Below are 19,340 nucleotides of genomic sequence, written 5' to 3' on the forward strand. Positions count from 1 at the left end.
AAAGAAGATGATTAAAGACAAAAAGATATGCCCAATAAAAGTCAATGAAAACAAAGCAACCTTTCAGTTGGAAATAAGGGACAGATTTCAGTCTCTCAGTAATGCTGAATGTGACATTGATGAGCTGAATGACAAACTAACAATAGTGCTTAAAGAATCAGCGGAGGTAGTAGGAAAAACTAATACAACCAAAGCCAAGAAGTATTCAGAAAAGACACTTGAGCTTATGAAAAAATGAAAGGAAATGAAAGTAATAATAAAGAAAGATGAAATAGAACGAGCGGAATTAAATAAGCTTATCAATAAAAGACAAAGAGAAGAAAAAAGAAAGAGAAACATGGATCAAATCAAAGAAACCATCAAAAAAATAGAAAGTCTGAAGCAGGTCCGAAATAAAATGGCACTTGGAAAGCAACAAATTACGTCACTAAAAGACAAAAACGGTGAAACCATTAAATGCAGAGATAAGATGTTGAACAGAGTTGAAGAATTTTACAAAGAATTGTATGCATCAAAGACAGTAGTACCAATAGCTAACTCTTCAGTTGACACAAGTGAAATACCTGAGGTAACACCAGACGAAGTAAATAATTCTCTCAAAAATATGAAAAGAGGGAAAGCTCCGGGAAAAGATGGAACAGCAGCAGATTTACTGTTGGATGCAGCAGTAGAAGTACAAACTAGGCTTGCGCACTTATTTACTCAACGTATAAAAAGGAAGAAAATTCCCAAAACATGGTGTAATGCAATAGTTCTCTTACTTTACAAAAAAGGTGACTCAGAAGACCTTAGTAACTATCGACCCATTAGCTTATTATCAGTCATTTACAAACTCTTCACTAAAGTCCTTACAAACAGAATAACTACAAATTTGGAGGAAAACCAACCTCGTGAACAGGCAGGATTCCGATGCGGGTATTCGACCACTGATAATCTGCACACAATGAATCAGCTAATTGAGAAAACTACAGAATATAATAAACCACTGTGCTTGCCTTCGTTGATTACGAAAAGGCTATCGACTCAGTGGAGCACATAGCAATGATAAATTCATTGCGAGAACAAGGAGTGAATGAGAACATTGTAAAACTGCTCGAAAACATATATAAAGAGAGAATTGCTACAGTTAAATTACATAAGGACTCAGAGAAAATTAAGACTGAGAAGGGCGTGCGTCAGGGAGATACAATTTCACCAAAGTTATTTACAGTACGGTATGCCTAGAAAGTATTTTCAGAGAGTTAGACTAGGAAAACAAAGGAGTGAACATAGATGAAGAAAAGCTAAACCATTTAAGATTTGCAGATGACATTGCCCTAATCTCAGAAACAGCAGAGACATTGCAAAAAATGTTAAATGACCTGAACAGAGAAAGTCTCAAAGTAGGGTTAAAGATGAACCGCAGTAAAAATAAAGTAATGTTTAAACCTCAAACACCAAAGAGCATCATCAGAATAAGTGGAGAAATTCTTGAAGTCGAGGAATACAATTACCTGGGAGAAACACTAAAATTAACGAAAGATAATGATAGCGAAATAAAAGGACGCATTACAAATGGATGGAAAGCTTTCGGTAAATATAGGGACATTATGGAAAGTAGCTTGCCAGTTTGTATGAAACGAAAAGTATATAACAAATGTATAATTCCAGCTATGACTGTGGTTGTGAGACTTGGAAACTGACAAAATCAATGGAAAATAAACTAATTCGTTCTCAGAGAGCAATGGAAAGGTTAATGTCGGGAATATCTTTAAGAGACAGGAAAAGATCAACGTAGGTGAGAGAGCATACTAAAGTCAAAGATATTATAGAAGTTATAAAAAAACAGAAATGGAGGTGGGCAGGCCATGTAGCAAGAAGAAGGGATAATCGATGGAGCAAGAGGATGACTGACTGGACACCAAGAGATTGTAAGCGTAGCAGAAAAAGGCCAGACAGGAGGTGGAGGGATGAGATAGAGATACTTGCAGGGAAAACGTGGCAAAGATTGGCTCAGTCAAGGAATTCGTGGAGAAGGTTGGGGGAGGCCTTTGTTCAGCGGTGGACTTGTAATGGCTGATGATGATGATGATGATTATATATATATATATATATATATATATATATATATATATATATATATATATATATATGTAATTTCAGTTGTGAACGTCTTTCTACTTACCTTTAGCCTATATACCAGTCACTGTCAATGGTTTATTGTTTGTATTATTTGTTTACCCGTCACTGTAATGAAAAACAATGAACCTTTTAAATTAACCCCACCACAACCAACGAAACTTGTAATACTAAGTAACCCGGCCATGCCTACCAACAAACATCACCAACCACGGGCAAAACAGGGCCATAACACCATACATAGCACACCCATAACACACGCATAACCACCCTCATGAAGGGATACAGTTTCCGTAATTTGCTGGGCCAGGGTCGAATGTGGGAGTCCATTGTTGCGCAATCTCGTAAATAAGCGGTTGATCTTTTTAATTTCCGCGAATAGCGGGGAGAGGGGGGGGGGTATTTTTCAAATGCGTTGGGTGATCGAGGCTGAATTTCTGCTACATTTGATAATTGATCTTGCTTTATTCAACCCTGATCTAAACCAGTCAAAGTTCAGCTAATCTACTCTAATCCTATTTAACCTAACTGTATCTAGTCTAATCTGTCCACACGTTGCCAAAACCAAGCGTAACTTAACCCATCTTGAACCTAATTAACCTAACCTACTCTAGTCTAATCTAGTCATGCTTAACCTAAACCACTGGAAACCATTGACAACGCTAGGTGGTAACCATATAACCAACCCACACGAGTTCCCTAAGTGTTGAATTGTGGTTTGGCAGAGGGTTAGTGCTTCTCCCTATAAAACCACTAACTCAAAGACAAATGACCACTCCTTATGGCATTATGGCGTCTGGCTATAGATAGACAGATATATAAGATAAAAATCTCCGTTTAACATTAAATTTAAATCATATAGCTCTCACCGAACCCGATTTCAGTGCAGATTTAACAGCTCTGAATTGAAATTTATGACAAACAGTTTAATATTTTAATGCACTGTAGAGCCTGGTACAAATTCTCATAATAATCGTTGTTTTTGAATGGTTAAGCATTCAGATGTGGTATCTTATTTTTTTTTTTTTTTTTTTTTTATTGTTGCATTTGATACCTTTTTGCCTTTTTTTTTTTTTTTTTGCATCAGCATTTACTGTCTACTGTCAAAATTTGCGACAGAATGAAAATGATAGTAATGATTAAACATTATTTTTCAAAGTGTACCGTTTCATTTGGCAATTTCACCCTATCTTTCGCATTGTTTTCTTACAGTGTAACCATCATTTTATACAATCTTTGCATACATAAAGGCGACAAAGGAACCCAGCTACCACACGCAGCGAATACGAACTTAATAGTTATAATGATGCCAGACGAGTTTTGTTTCATTTGTGCTAGTGGTAACATCTGCATTAACTTGAAAGTTTCTTTAATAAAACTTATTCTAACTTATTGGAATGAAAAACCAACGAACAAGTTAATGCAATATTATTTACAAAGAATTGAAAACCAGTGATTTCACACTGTATTAAATTTGTTTTACTTGGGTCTAGTTAAAAGTAAATCATGCTAGTTTGGTACAAGTCGTCTGAAGCTGGTGATTTTTTTCGACGTTAATTTTAAAATCAATGTAGTAAAATAATTCACTTTGCTGCAAGTGGCCACATAAATTTTGAATTTTATCTTTCGACTGTTTTTATCTGTTTGGCATTTTTATACAGATTTGTGACGGCTGCCAGTGTTGCTTAGAAAGTGAGGTATGATGAATACATTAACTACGGATATACATCAATCCTCGCTTATGACATCGGGAATTCTCAGTGTGTGCTGTGTTTCAAAGTGCTAGTGAATGATTCTATGAAGCCTAGTAAGCTGAAAGATCATCTGACGACAATCCACCCTCAGTATGCGGAGAAAGACCCCCAGTTCCAATAAGCGCCATGAACGGATGAACGGTGTTTGGAGCCAGACGCCATAATTCCGTAAGGGGTGGCCATTTGAGTTATTTGTTTTACGGGGAGGGGCACTAACCCTGCACCAACCCACTTGCTGACACGTAGGGAGCACGTATGGTTTGGTTATATGGTTACCATCCAGCCTTGTAAATGGTTTCTTGGCTTACAGGAAACCATTTGGCCTGTCACTCGAAGTAAAGCCACCTGTAAAGGAAAGAAAAACAATAAGAAGTGACAGGAAAGATGGGGGAAATAAGAAGAGATGAGGGTAGGCACTGAAAAAGAATGATAAAGGCTAAGAATGAAGAAAGCAGCACTACATCAAGTGAGCGGATGATGGTCGCCACCACCTACCACTATACTGGGATAAAAACTGGGGCTACAGAAGCATGTCAAGGAAGTAGCTCTGAATATCCAGGTGGTTCACCGTAAGATACATCGCTTTGCACTGGCGTCAAATACTCTCCCTGATCCCCTTTGCAAAATCCTGGAGGCAATGGTAAAATGTGTCAACTTTGTGAAAACCAGAGATTTGAACTTTCACTTTTTCCAGAAACTCTGTGAATACAGTACATGGATTCAGAGCATGAATCCCTCCTTCTTTACTCCAGAGTGTGATGGCTTTCCAAGAGCATGTTGTAAACAGAGCATTTGACCTTAGAAAAGAACTTAAACTTTTCCTGGAAATCAAAGGGAACAATTATCTGTTAAGTCTCTTCAACCAGGCATTGTGGGAGTCACGTTTTGCGTACCTGGCAGCCATTTTTGAGCAGCTAAACAGGTTGAATTTCAAGCTATAAGGCAAGGAAAGACTGTACGTGGGCATTTCTTGCTAAATTCCTGAACTGGCAAGGGAAAGTTAGTTGAGAAAATGTTGCCATGTTTGAGAACCTTTCAACTGTTCTTGACAGGACTGAAGAGGATCACCTGCTAAAAAGTGAAATTATTCAGCACTTGAAAACCTTAGAAAGTTAGCTCAAAAGTCACTTCCCAGAATTCAGGAGGAAAGAAAACAAATCGATGAGGAATCCTTTCTCTGACACTCTTGATATTGCTGTCATTCCCGATGATGTTCAGGACATCAAGAATGCTGCCAGAGACCTTTATGAAGAAAAATCTGTGTTCTGGTGCTCCATGTATCAGTCATATCCAAAAGTTAGTGAAATCGCACATAGCGTCCTCTTGCCATTTTCCAATCTTGTTTTTCCATCCTTCTACACACAAAAAATAGAAGCCGAAACCGGTTGGATGTGGAACCAGATATGAGATGCGCATTATCAGTGACTTAACCTCGAATCAGTCGACTGACTGAAAGCAAATAATGACATCCATCCCATTGATTACGAGCGAGCGTGCGAAGAGAGCGAAGCAATGTTTACGTTCAGCTGAGAAACGAGCGGCCCCCACAAAATCCTGCCCGGCCCGACACAACACGGCCCGACCGCGATGGTTTTCAAAGGCTAATAACTTTTTTACTCTGTGAGACAGAGAATAGATTCTTTCAGTAGGTAATAGATACAACTAATAAATTTTGTTTTTAGCTGTATATTCACTCATGAGATCAAAGAAACACCTTGGAATCCCAGCTTTCCAGTGAAATGTAAGTAGTTCTTCATCTGACATGCTTTACTATGAAATCGATTAAAAGCACTATGAATGTGACACATGTGAGGTATGAGATGTTTTTCGCTTTCATATGTTAATTGCGCCAGCGCGTGCGTGTGCGCGAGCTCTGTGTGTGTGTGTGTGTGTGTGTGTGTGTGTGTGTGTGTGAAAGAGAAAACGTGAGAATATAAATATTTTAGCTCAATTATTCTTCTGTTATTGTCCAACTACCTCACCAGAAATGGTGAAAGTTTACACCAAGGTGATACTATGATGATAGGTGTTATGCAAAAACTCTTGCTCGATCGTCACTCGGTCACAACGTGCACTTTACTGGTATGTAACAAAATATGCATTTTGACTGATGGGTGTAAATATTAAGATAAATGGAGAGCACCAAAACATCATATATTTGTGCGGGGCTTGAGAGAAAACTTAAGGGGGACCACGAGGATGTTAAGATCCCCACAAGTGGGAAATGAAGTGAAAAAGTTTTGAGAAACACTGACCTAAACCAAACCTAACCTAACTTAACTTCAACTTAATTTAACCTAACCTAATGTAGTGAAATCTAAGGAAGCTCCCTAGTTCCTCTTCCTAAACGATTTATTATTGAATATGGCTGGTTAATATTCTTGATTGCGTTATTTTTGCAGAGTATAGCAAAGTTAGAAGGGTTTATATAACAGAATAGGAGAGTAAGGTCTAATAAGCAAAACACTTTGATTAGGAAAAAGTGTTAGCGAATTTCCATTACGAGAATATGGCTAGAATATGGGCTTAGGACTAATAGATCAGGTGCCAAACTCGACTATACAGTACTTCGGGATTCTGGTTGAGTGGGGATGCATGACCTCACCAGCGAGGGTCGAGCCCGGGGGTGACCGAACGAGCAATGCTTCACGCGGGTCATGACATTTATGACTTTTCACGGATGAATATGAGACGTTTGGCGTCAGTGCGTGGGAAAGGGATGGATTTTTTTTTCTTTCTCTCATTGGTTTTCATGCAGGGAGTCCATAGTACCCCAACTGAAAATGGGCTGTTGTGGATTTAGGAAAATAAGGGGACGATGCCCTGTTATAGAACAATATTGGTTTCTTGATAGAATTTTATCGGTTGTCAATATTCCATTAAAGAAGTGTAAGATAGGTTCAAGAATAATAGGATATGACTAAAAATTATTTTTAAAAATATGAACCAAGCCAAAATGACGCGTTCGGGTAAAAACGTCCACACTAATCCATGCTAGGGAAGCTGATATCAGTACCAGCAATCCAATAATGATAATGAGAAATTAGATGATGAAAATGATGATGACGATGATGAAGATAAGTGCGACATTGATGACGATCAGAGCTGAAAAATATGTAGTATTACTAGATAAAACGCTCTTTGCCTTTTTCATTATGTGTGTGTGTGTGTGTGTGTGTGTGTGTGTGTGTGTGTGTGTAGGTTATAGATAAAGTATTATAGAATGTAACTTTTCTTTCTCAGTCTATCCTACTAAATTTCAAAGTCAGTTTTTCGTTGTTGCATGGTGGTTTTTCTCATGTTTTTTACCAGTTGTTTTAACTGGAGGGTTTGGAGACGGGGGAAGCCTTCTTGCTTGACTATCCTTATCCTTCAGCATGTAGAATTAGATCTCGTTGTCATAGTCTACTCTGTAACAATCAGCCTCGAAAGGACCATAAGGTTTGTTGCTGTTTGTTTTCCTTTTCCTGTGCGTGTGTGTGTGTGTGTGTGTGTGTGTGTGTGTGTGTGTGTGTGTGTGTGTGTAAATTCAGTCACCCTCAAATGTTGTCACACGTCAAATGCAAGTACTTTCACTCTTTGCCAGCGTTCTGTTTTTTCACTCCCTTTCGTAGTGAGTAATGCAGTCAGTCTAATGCGTTGCCGGTAGAGAAAACACAATGGCCCCCTTGTCAGTGTGATATGGGATCGCTGGATCTGTGTGGTCTGTGTATCCGTGTATGTGTTTCAGTTCTTTTGTTGACAGTGTATTATGCAATCACGAGTGACAGGCGCAGACAGACAGACAGGCAGACAAAAATAGACAATGAAGAGGAGATAGACTGATAGACAGATGCAGGAGAGAGAGAGAGAGAGAGAGAGAGAGAGAGAGAGAGAGAGAGAGAGAGAGAGAGAGAGAGAGAGAGAGAGAGAGAGAATAATGAATTACACCATTTCGTTCATTAAAACATCCTCATGTAATGCATTATACACGCGTGCAACTGCAGATCAACAGTGAGTGTCATGATATATGCAGTACTGGTGGTAAAAGCACACTACCTATTTATATTAACGAGGCGCAGTACAGAACTCTCTTTAATAATGCAGACCTATTTGTGAGGCGATAATATTTTAATAATGCAATTCTGTTTATTAAGTGGTCGTTTGTCATTTTACACTCATATTCCAGTATTCTCATCGGTTCATGAGGCTCCCTAGCACCGCCTCCTTAGCGATTTTTTCTTGGATAGGGCCGGTTAATATAAATCTGAACGTTAATTATGAAGAGTGTTGATATTAAAATGATTTAAGTAACACAGAAGAGAATAGCAATGTGAAATAAACAAAATAAACCGTTTACGAAAAAGTGTTAGGGAATTTCCTTAACCGACGAGAATACTGGCCTTAGTCTTATTTTTGTCGGGTAAGGAAGCTCCCTAACATCTCATCCTGAGCGATTTATTTTGCTTATTACACCTTGCTGTCCTCTTCCGAGTTATATAAATCATTTGGTTATCGCCAACTCTGCATGAATAGCGCACAGAATTATATTAACCATCCATATCCAAAAATAGATCGCTAAGGAAGATGTGTTAGGGAGCTTTCATACCCGACAAGAATACGAGCCATAGTATTTGTACTGGCGCTATTAACCCTCTCATGGGCGGAACATTTCATGTATTTCATCCCAGCTAAAGTCAGATAACTTTGTTTAGCTTACAGAGAGTCATAGGAGCCTGAGTGTTAACCCTTTCACTATGATAAACCCTATACATAAACCCCTTGCACAAAGGAAGACAATGGGTTTAATACTATGCCACAGTTTGGGACAAAATTTTATATAATATAACACCACATCTATTTCTCACTTCTAATATTCCGTAGCTAAAGAGAGGCTTGGTATGCCTTTCTGCCCTAATAATTCACCTCTTATCACCTCTGCTGGCTCATTCCTAAATTTAGAGTTCGTATGTTTCTCTTTCCTAATTTTTAAATCTAGTTTTTCTTTTTCTTTGCTTGCGATATTCCCAGGCTTAAGAGAGGTTTTGTATGTTTCTCTTTTCCAGTACTTCACCTCTTCTACTTTTCACTTTTTTCTGTTGGCTAATATTTCAAAATTGAGAGGGGCTTGGTGTGTTTCCCTTCCAACAAATTACTGTCTGTGATATAATGCGTTAGAGACGAAAGCAACAGACATGCCTTCAGTATAATGTAGTCTAGACTCTGTGGAACTGTAAGCTAACTTTTGTTCCTTACCGTGCGAAAGGTAGGCTACTATACCGTGTTCAATCAGCTCTGATAGCTGGAACCAAGAAACGTTTGAATTAAGGCTACCCAGTGGTTAATGCAACTCTGAGGAGAGTGGTATACCTATGGCTCTTCTTGTTTTTAACACTTATACCGATATATTTATATTTGTAAATTGCTTGCAGTATAAACACCCAGTTTAAATACGACCTAATTTCCGAAGCTAGAGATGAAAATCAGCTTAAAAAGTTTATATTTACCAAACAAAATTAAAATTAAATATAAAGTTTTATTAAACGATGAGTAACGTTTGAAGTAAATTATCAACCCACAGTGTACACCTACGTCCGCATGTTGCACTTCATCCACCCCCCCTATGTACGCTACGTCAGCATGTTGCTCTATAATATATCCTGTTTTTACTTCAAACGTCACTCATCGCTTTTTAATACTTTATAATCAGCTTTAATTAGCCGTCCCCGCCCCGGAAGGGGCTCGGGGACGGATATGTTTTCACTCGGTTTGTCTGCTTGTCAGTCTGTGTGCTTACACCTTTACGCGAAGACTACGAAAACTATTGGTGCGATTTTGACTAAACTTACAGGGATGGTTAGCTATGGCCCTCTGATCATCTGAATAAATTTTTGGCTAAATTGGGCCCAGGCCCAGGCTGTAGGGCCAAAAAATGCTTTTAAAGGTAAGAAAAAAACAATCGTTTTTTCGCCTTAACTCCTTTGAATTTCGTCATATCTACTTGAAACCATAACATAAAGATGCATCTTTCAAATATGCATCTTGCAACATGCCTCATTAAATCAGGGAAGTCACTCCCCAGTTAACTGTGTGGAGATCAATGTCAGGTGGGTCGGGCCTGAAATATGAAATGGGCATAAAAGCGTCATTTTTCACCCTATTTACACCAAAATTTATTTATGACATCTTTGACCACATATCCTGTCGTGTTTACACGTCAGCACTAAAATGACTGCCGGGGATGAGTTTGCTGAGCATTGGCACCCCTTCTTGTTTTCTTTGATAACGGTAAATTTTTAAACCTAGTTTTGACGACCTGATGATTGGATGATATTCCATATTTATACTGGCTGCTTTAATGCAAGCAATTTACAAATATAAATACATGTGTTAAAATAGGAAGAGCTTTAGATTTACCACACTCTTTAGTGTTGGATTAACCAATTTGCAACGTTAATTCAAACGTTTCTTGACTCCAGCTATCAGAGCTGAGTGAACAGGGTATAGCAAATTTCCGAGGTCATATTTTCATTCCCAAAGAAAGCTCCCAATCACTTCTTCCTTACGAACTATTTTCTGCACAGGCAAGTTAGTATTCCCTTGTAATTGAGGCAGTTGGTATAGTATGACAGTCTTATCAGCTTTTAAATATTTTTTAGATATATGTACTTCAATAATGATACCATAATATAAACTTAAAGAAATCTACTCGATATTTCACGTAGCAAATTTGAGAAGTATAGAATAGTTAATGCAATATATAAGAACACTGAGACATCCTAAAACACGAGCATACGAAGTGTTTGGATATGTCGTTGATATTATAAGAGATTCATATGGAGAAAACTGATGGGTAGTAAGGAAAATAACTTGCCGAGGGGGAGGTGTTTATAACTGTCCTATAGGCTCAGTTATTTCATTCTGTAAGTCACCTGGGTACAAAAAGCGACAGTAGTTAGTATAAAGTAAATGCAGAGTTATCACTGTAGATTAGTCAGAATAATTCTTTCTGTAGATTAGTCAGCATCATCTATATCTGTAGATTAGTCAGCATCACTCTCTGTAGATTAATCAGCATCACTGTCTGTAGATTAATCAGCATCACTCTCTGTAGATTAGTCAACACCACTCTCTCTCTCTCTCTCTCTCTCTCTCTCTCTCTCTCTCTCTCTCTCTCTCACTGTAAAATAGTCAGCACCCACGCTCAACCCTCCTCAATGCGAGAAAGAGATAAAAATATGTTACTGTACTTTCGAGGGCTTCATTACTGAAGGAATTGATTTATGGCCTGTTTCTCTGGGTATTCCAATGATAGTTTTCCTATTTTTGTGCTACGCCGCTACTTATGTGTTCTCTCTCTCTCTCTCTCTCTCTCTCTCTCTCTCTCTCTCTCTCTCATGAAGAAAAGTTGAATGATTGTGATGATTACAGTAACCATCATAAAAAAAAAAAAAGATGAACAAAGGAAGGAAAAAGTAACTAAAAGAAAATCCATACAGTAGACTACAGGTGTTCTCTATTCACAAAAAATCTGTAACATACGGAATTGAGCTGCTGTAGGTTGAAGTTTGGGGGAATTAATCTGGGAAGGAGAGGTCCAAAGAGAAACAGTTTTTGGCCAATTGGATGTACATTCAAGGAAAAATTACAGTACAGTATCTTTATTTTATTTTTATTTTTACAAGGGAAAGCTTACTTTTTTATTTATTCTGGTTATTGTTTCATTATTTCTTCCGCTGAGAAAAACACATGCTTCTCAAAGGGTTGTTGGAAATGTACATATAAAATTCTGAAACAGGAAAAGAGAAGGGCATAATAGGAAAGAAAAAAGAAAAAGGAAGAGATAAAACAGAAATAAAAGTACCCCACCTTCACTCACTACTTCACCTTATTACAGAAGTATATATACGTATCGTTAATTAAGCTCAGTGGCCATTACACCAATCACACACCTGTCATACAATGTAGTGGACTATACAGGTGACTCATTAACAGGGCGCTAAGTACTGCAGCCACCTGTTATGTACCCACTACCTGTTAATTACCTGATGCTTAATTACTCTCTAGTACAGTGACGTGTTTCCCCCCCCCTTTCTGTCAGTCTGTCTGTCTGTCTGTCTGTCTGTCTCTCTCTCTCTCTCTCTCTCTCTCTCTCTCTCTCTCTCTCTTTGTTCAAATGATTTTATTCAACCTAAACTCTTAGCAACGAAAATATTTGGAAACTTATATAGGCCTGAGGGGCTGATGATGTCCATATATAAACCCCTCCCAGCTCTAAACTAAGAAAATCCTGTCAGCTGAATTAAATCGTCCTGCGGTAACAAGAATAATACATACCTCTAAGCTAAACAGCCTCATCTCATTCTAACCTGAGAGAAAAATCCTTAACCCCTTTTAGCTCAATTGATGGCCACGTGTAGTTGATGGCCACATTTTGTTAATGGCCACGTGTAGTTGATGGCCACATTTTGTTAATGGCCACGTGTAGTTGATGGCCACTTGTAATTGATGGCCACATTTTGTTAATGGGCACATGTAGAGTAGCTGACGGCAACATGTAGTTGATGGCCACGAGTAGACGGTGTAGTTGACGGGCACGTGTAGTTGATGGCCACGTGTAACTGGTGGTCACGTGTAGTTGATGGCCATGTGTAGTTGATGACCACAGGTTGTTAATGGCCACATGATGATGGCCACATGAAGTTGATGGCCACACGTATTGATGGTCATGTGTTAGCTGATGGCCAGGTGTAGGTGATGGTCATGTGTTAGCTGATGGCCAGGTGTAGGTGATGGTCATGTGTTAGCTGATGGCCACACGTAGTTGTTGGTCATGTGTAGCTGATGGCCAGGTGTAGGTGATTGTCACGTGTAGATAAAGGCCACGTTTGTGACGGCCTCATGTTTATGGCTACGTATTGTTGATGGTCACATGAAGACAATGGCCACATGATGGCCATGTGTAGCTAATTGCCACGTGTAGTTGATGCTCACGTGTAGTTGATGGCGACGTGTAACTGATGGCCACATATAGTTCAGGGTCACATGTTGATGGCCACGTGTAGTTAATGGCCACATGTGTTGGGCAGGTGTGGTCGATGGCCACATGTTGATGGCCACGTGTAATTAATGACTACATGTTTATGGCCAAGTGTAGTTGATGGGCAGATGTAATTTATGACTACGTGTAGTTAAGTGATGGCCACGTGTAGGTAGCTGATGACCACATGTAGGTGACGGGCACGTGTAGTTGATGACCACATGTTTTTTTATGGCCACGTGTTAGTGGCAATGTGCTGTTGATGGCCGCGTGTAGCTAATGGCCAGGTGTAGTTGATGGCCACGCTTAGTTGGTGGCTAAGTATAGTTAATGGTTACGTGTAGTTGATGGCCACGTTTAGTTGGTGGCTAAGTATAGTTAATGGTTACGTGTAGTTGATGGCCACGCGTAGTTGGTGGCTAAGTATAGTTAATGGTCACGTGTAGTTGACGGCCACGTGCTGGTGATGGCAACGTGTAGTTGATGGCCACGTGTAGATGGTCACATATTGTTGGTGACCATGTAGTTAATGGCCAGGTGTAGTTAATGGCCAGTTGTAGTTAATGGCCAGGTATAGTTAATGGCCAGGTGTAGTTAATGGCCTGGTATAGTTAATGGCCAGGTGTAGTTAATGCATGGTGTAGTTAATGGCCAGGTGTAGTTAATGGCAGGTGTAGTTAATGGCAGGTGTAGTTAATGGTAGGTGTAGTTAATGGCCAGATGTAGATAATGGCAGGTGTAGTTAATGGCAGGTGTAGTTAATGGCAGGTGTAGTTAATGGCAGGTGTAGTTAATGGCAGGTGTAGTTAATGGTAGGTGTAGTTAATGCCAGGTGTAGTTAATGACCAGGTGTAGTTAATGGCAGGTGTAGTTAATGCCAGGTGTAGTTAATGACCAGGTGTAGTTAATGCCTGGTGTAGTTAATGCCAGGTGTAGTTAATGGTCAGGTGTAGTTAATGGCCAGGTGTAGTTAATAACAACGGCCTGGTGAAATTAGTGGCCAGATGTAGTTAATGGCCAGGTGTAGTTAATGCCAGGTGTAGTTAATGGCCAGGTGTAGTTAATGCCAGGTGTAGTTAATGCCAAGTGTAGTTAATGCCAGGTGTAGTTAATACCAGGTGTAGCTAATACCAGGTATAGTTAATGCCAGGTGTAGTTAATGCCAGGTGTAGTTAATGTCAGGTGTTGTTAATGGCCAGGTGTTGTTATGGCCAGGTGTTGTTAATGGCCTGATGTACATAGTGGCCAGGTGTAGTTAATGCCAGGCGTAGTTAATGGCCAGGTGTAGTTAATGGCCAGGTGTAGTTAATGTCAGGTGTAGTTAATGCCAGGTGTAGTTAATGCCAGGTGTAGTTAATGTCAGGTGTAGTTAATGCCAGGTGTAGTTAATGCCAGGTGTAGTTAATGGCCAGGTGTAGTTAATGCCAGGTGTAGTTAATGGCCAGGTGTAGTTAATGCCAGGTGTAGTTAATGCCAGGAGTAGTTAATGCCAGGTGTAGTTAATGCCAGGTGTAGTTAATGGCCAGGTGTAGTTAATGCCAGGTGTAGTTAGTGGCCAGGAGTAGTTAATGCCAGATGTAGTTAATGCCAGGTGTAGTTAGTGGCCAGGAGTAGTTAATGCCAGATGTAGTTAATGCCAGGTGTAGTTAATGCCAGGTGTAGTTAATGGCCAGGTGTAGTTAATGCCAGGTGTAGTTAATGCCAGGTGTAGTTAATGCCAGGTGTAGTTAATGCCAGGTGTAGTTAATGCCAGGTGTAGTTAATGCCAGGTGTAGTTAATGCCAGGTGTAGTTAATGCCAGGTGTAGTTAATGCCAGGTGTAGTTAATGCCAGGTGTAGTTAGTGGCCAGGTGTAGTTAATGCCAGGTGTAGTTAGTGGCCAGGTGTAGTTAATGCCAGGTGTAGTTAGTGGCCAGGTGTAGTTAATGCCAGGTGTAGTTAATGCCAGGTGTAGTTAATGCCAGGTGTAGTTAATGGCCAGGTGTTGTTAATGGCCAGGTGTTGTTAATGGCCTGGTGTAGTTAGTGGCCAGGTGTAGTCTGTCTGCAAAGGTATATTTGACACTATCTGGTGTGCTTTCATCTGAGGGAACTGGTCCACTCCCATATCTTGAATACTATGTCCTGGTGGCATGAAATTCGATGAGTCTTAGTTATGAGGTAGGAATGAGTCTCCTTGGTGTTGTAGGCTGTCTTTAAAATGGCCTAAAATTGTCACCTCTCCATCTTGCATGCCGAGTTTTAACACCAGACCAACACTAGAATATGATGCTAGTCACGGAGCAGTGCTATGGAGCTGGTGAGGAGCCGTGGCATTGACCATGCCTGTCATTTACCTACAAGATATCAACTGCAAAAAGACAAAAATCTGAGCCAAGTTAGAGCAGAAAGAGTATAGTCAATTTCATCCTCGTCTGACTACACTTGGGCCTATATTCTCGTCGGGTAAGGACGCTCCTAAACACCTGTTCCTTACCGATTCATTTTTGGAATACGCCTGGCTGATATTAACCTATATGGCGTTTATACTGAGTATGGTAGTAATGACATGGTTTAAATGACACAGAAAAGAATAATAAGGAATATTAAGTACAGTAAATCGCTTAGGAAAAGGTGTAATGGGACTTTCTTAACCGACGAGAATACGGACCTTGGTCATCCACTGAGCTGAATTTCAGGGGTTAGGGATGTTTGCCAAGTGAAAACAACCTATATTCTGTCAACTTTTACTTTGTCTGAAATTGTCATCCCCCTAGCTTGAATGCAGAGTTGTAACAAAGATTTTAGCACAAGAAGATAGTGCTAGTCATGAAGGAGTACGATGAATAGGAAGTACAGCCACAGTACACGCTAATATGCCCACTGAGTCATAAAAAGAAATTAGCGCTAGTATATAGGGTTTCACAATCACTGGTTATCATCACTAGCGTTATTACAGTACATACATCACCATCATCGTCATCAGCATCGTCCTAAGCTCATTATCAAAGTTATGAACAAAATGAGCAGCATCCTGAAATAAAATGAAACACAAAACATAGGAAAAACTATTATTAGTGTCCATAGATCCACACACCTATCAGCCAAGCCTTCATTACCCTATATATATATATATATATATATATATATATATATATATATATATATATATGGAGCCTCTGGTACAGTGGTAGAGTGTGCGTTTCGCACGCTGGTGAGCGCGGGTTCGCCACCCGCCTGAGTTGTAAAAACTTTGGGAAGCGTTCACCAAGTCACTTGCTACTTTGGCGGACACAAGGGGTGTTGTGGTTGAACCAGGGTCGCTTGCTATAAAGTATGCTTGCACCCAATCGGCTTAAGGCGGGCCGATTACACTTGGTTCACAGATTATACACACAATCAAAGCCACTACAACATTACAAACACTTCTCACCCTACATACAGTCTCTACCAGACACCCTAAGCCACTGGGTAGAGATTTATTGGCTGTATCGTCCCTGCTTCGGTAGGGATAGGCCGGTCCTGCAATGGACCTCAACGGCTGATGATATATATATATATATATATATATATATATATATATATATATATATATATATATATATATATATATATATATATATATATATATATATATATATATATATATATATATATATATATATATATATATATATATATATATCAAACGCTTCTGTATATAAATTTCCATATTAATTTCCTTTGATCGCATCATTATAAAAATTGTGAACCTTTTTCTCTACAGCAAAAACATTAACACAAAAATACATAATAATATTGCTGTGACATGTTAGTGCTAAAGGGATCAGAGAGAGAGAGAGAGAGAGAATACTGAGTGTTGTTGAGAATCATTATTATTATTATTATTATTATTGTTGTTGTTGTTGTTGTTGTTGTTATTTCGCTAGTGATTATAGGTACACCGGTATTAATCCCTGAAACATGCCTGCATACATGTTGGACAGTTATTGAGGTGAAGCCAGGATTCCGAGGGCTTGAATGGTGGGTGAACGAGTGCGCGGCCCATGTCACTGAGCATGCTGGTGATGTGTCCTGCCACGGTCATGTTCCTGCCTTGCTTTATGGACATACCTCAACCCACCTTTAGATCCGAGAGAGGGCGGGGCGATGATGATGATGATGATAACTACCCCATGGTGACGATAATAATGATGACGACGATAATGATTTTGATGATATTTACCCATTTAACTTAATGATGATGATGATGATGATATTGATAATGATGATGAAAATGACTATAATCAGCCTGTCTCTTTACCTCAATGACGGTGATGATGACGATTGTGATGATGATGATAATGGTGCTCTGAATAATGATGATGATGGTGATGATATTTACGCCTTTAGCTTAATGACGATGATGATAATGGTGCTCTTAATAATGATGATGATGATAATGGTGCTCTTAATAATGATGATGATGATAATGGTGATCTTAATAATGATGATGATGATAATGGTGATCTTAATAATGATGATGATGATAATGGTGATCTTAACAATGATGATGATGATAATGGTGCTCTTAATAATGATGATGATGATAATGGTGCTCTTAATAATGATGATGATGATAATGGTGCTCTTAATAATGATGATGATGATAATGGTGCTCTTAATAATGATGATGATGTTTACCCCTTAGCTTAATGATGATGATGATGTTGATGATGATGGTGATGATATTTACCCATTTAGCTTAATAGTGATGATGATGATAATGATGATGATGATATTTACCCCTTTAGCTTAATGATGATGATGATGATATTTACCCCTTTAGCTTAATGATGATGATGATGATATTTACCCCTTTAGCTTAATGGTGATGATGATGATAATGATGATGATGATATTTACCCCTTTAGCTTAATAATGATGATGATGATATTTACCCCTTTAGTTTAATGACAATGATGATGATGATATTTACCCCTTTCTCTTAATGATGATGATGATAATGAAGATGATCATGATACTCACCCCTTTGGCTTATTGATGATGATGATATTTACCCTTTTAGCTTCACGATGATGATAATGATGATTAAACAATAAAATATAACACTTCAAGAATTTGTTAGTAGTACCCACCCTTGGGGTATTGAGGCGGTCTGCATGATAACTTGATATTATAAAGAAATTATTACGTATATCATAAAAATAAAATGTTTTTAAAATATCATATCCTGCCGTAGTTACCTGAGAGAATGAAGGATGGAGTTACAGGAATGGAAAATGAGAGACTGAGTAGAAATGTGTAGGTGAGTGGGGTGGAGGTGGGGGAGGGGAGAGGAGGGCACCGAGGATGAGGTGAAAAGAGGGTAGAAAGGCGTATGACTCAAGGTGGTGTAAGTTGGTGTTAGGGCAACCTGACGGAGGACAGGGTGACATGGAGGCTGTTTATCTGTCATCCAGTTCGGGATGAAGACGTCTAGCTATAGATAGACGACCGAATACACCTGACCTATACAAGATCTCTCTCTCTCTCTCTCTCTCTCTAAAAATATATAAATAAATAAGTAAACTAAAGGAACAACGCACATCATCATTTCAGCATAATTAACCAGACCAGACTGCATAAAAAAATAAGGATCCTACATTGTAAATTACTCCTTAATGGTCTCACTAATTATGGAGAAAGAACTAGCTCTGGTAAACATACGCTTAATTATAGCAGTAGAAGGATCTTACCAAATCAGTTTTTCTTCTTCTTGAGTCTGTTATATTTTTCTGATTATTTCTGGGGTGGTAAATAAACGTTCCTTGTTAAATCTGTTTCCCCGATGTTTGTAGCTGTCCCTGTGACAATTCTTGTTTGATTCGTCAGCGTAATGGCGGAAGGGACTGTTAAACTGTTTAACTAAACCTAACCTAACCCAGCTTAACTGTATCTAATAATTTAACCGAACCAAACCTAACCTAACCTACTCTAAGCTCCATTTGGGAAACTGGGAAACGTAATTCACCTTTGACCACAATGAGTGAGTTTCTCCCATTATGCCGGATACAAACAATTGTAGGTACGGCTTAGGGAACATGATAGTAACAGGTGAGCAATTTTTCAGCAGAAAAAGGTAATTTACCACTCTGAAACTAGTCAGAAAAATACAGGAAACAAAGTGGAGGAATATGATTTAATTGGTGAGGTCTTCCTGCTGCTTCAAGTAAAGCACACATTTACCATTAACTTTCATGGTGATTATAACTACGACAGCATTCCAATCTGAGACAGACAATTTTGTACTGCTAATAGATAGACAGCTAGACAGCAAGATGGATACATAAATATAATGTATATAGATAGATATAGATTGATAGGTAATGAAAGTCTGTCATACCTGTTTCCCTTGATGACGCCTGCCTGACACACTTGCAAAACACCCGACTCCCTGACAAGCTCTTGTAAATTAGTTAGGAGAGAGAG

The sequence above is a fragment of the Coenobita brevimanus genome, chromosome 104 (assembly GCF_032717465.1).
Source record: "Coenobita brevimanus isolate Jiangsu-jjx chromosome 104, ASM3271746v2, whole genome shotgun sequence".
Lineage (NCBI taxonomy): Eukaryota > Metazoa > Arthropoda > Malacostraca > Decapoda > Coenobitidae > Coenobita > Coenobita brevimanus.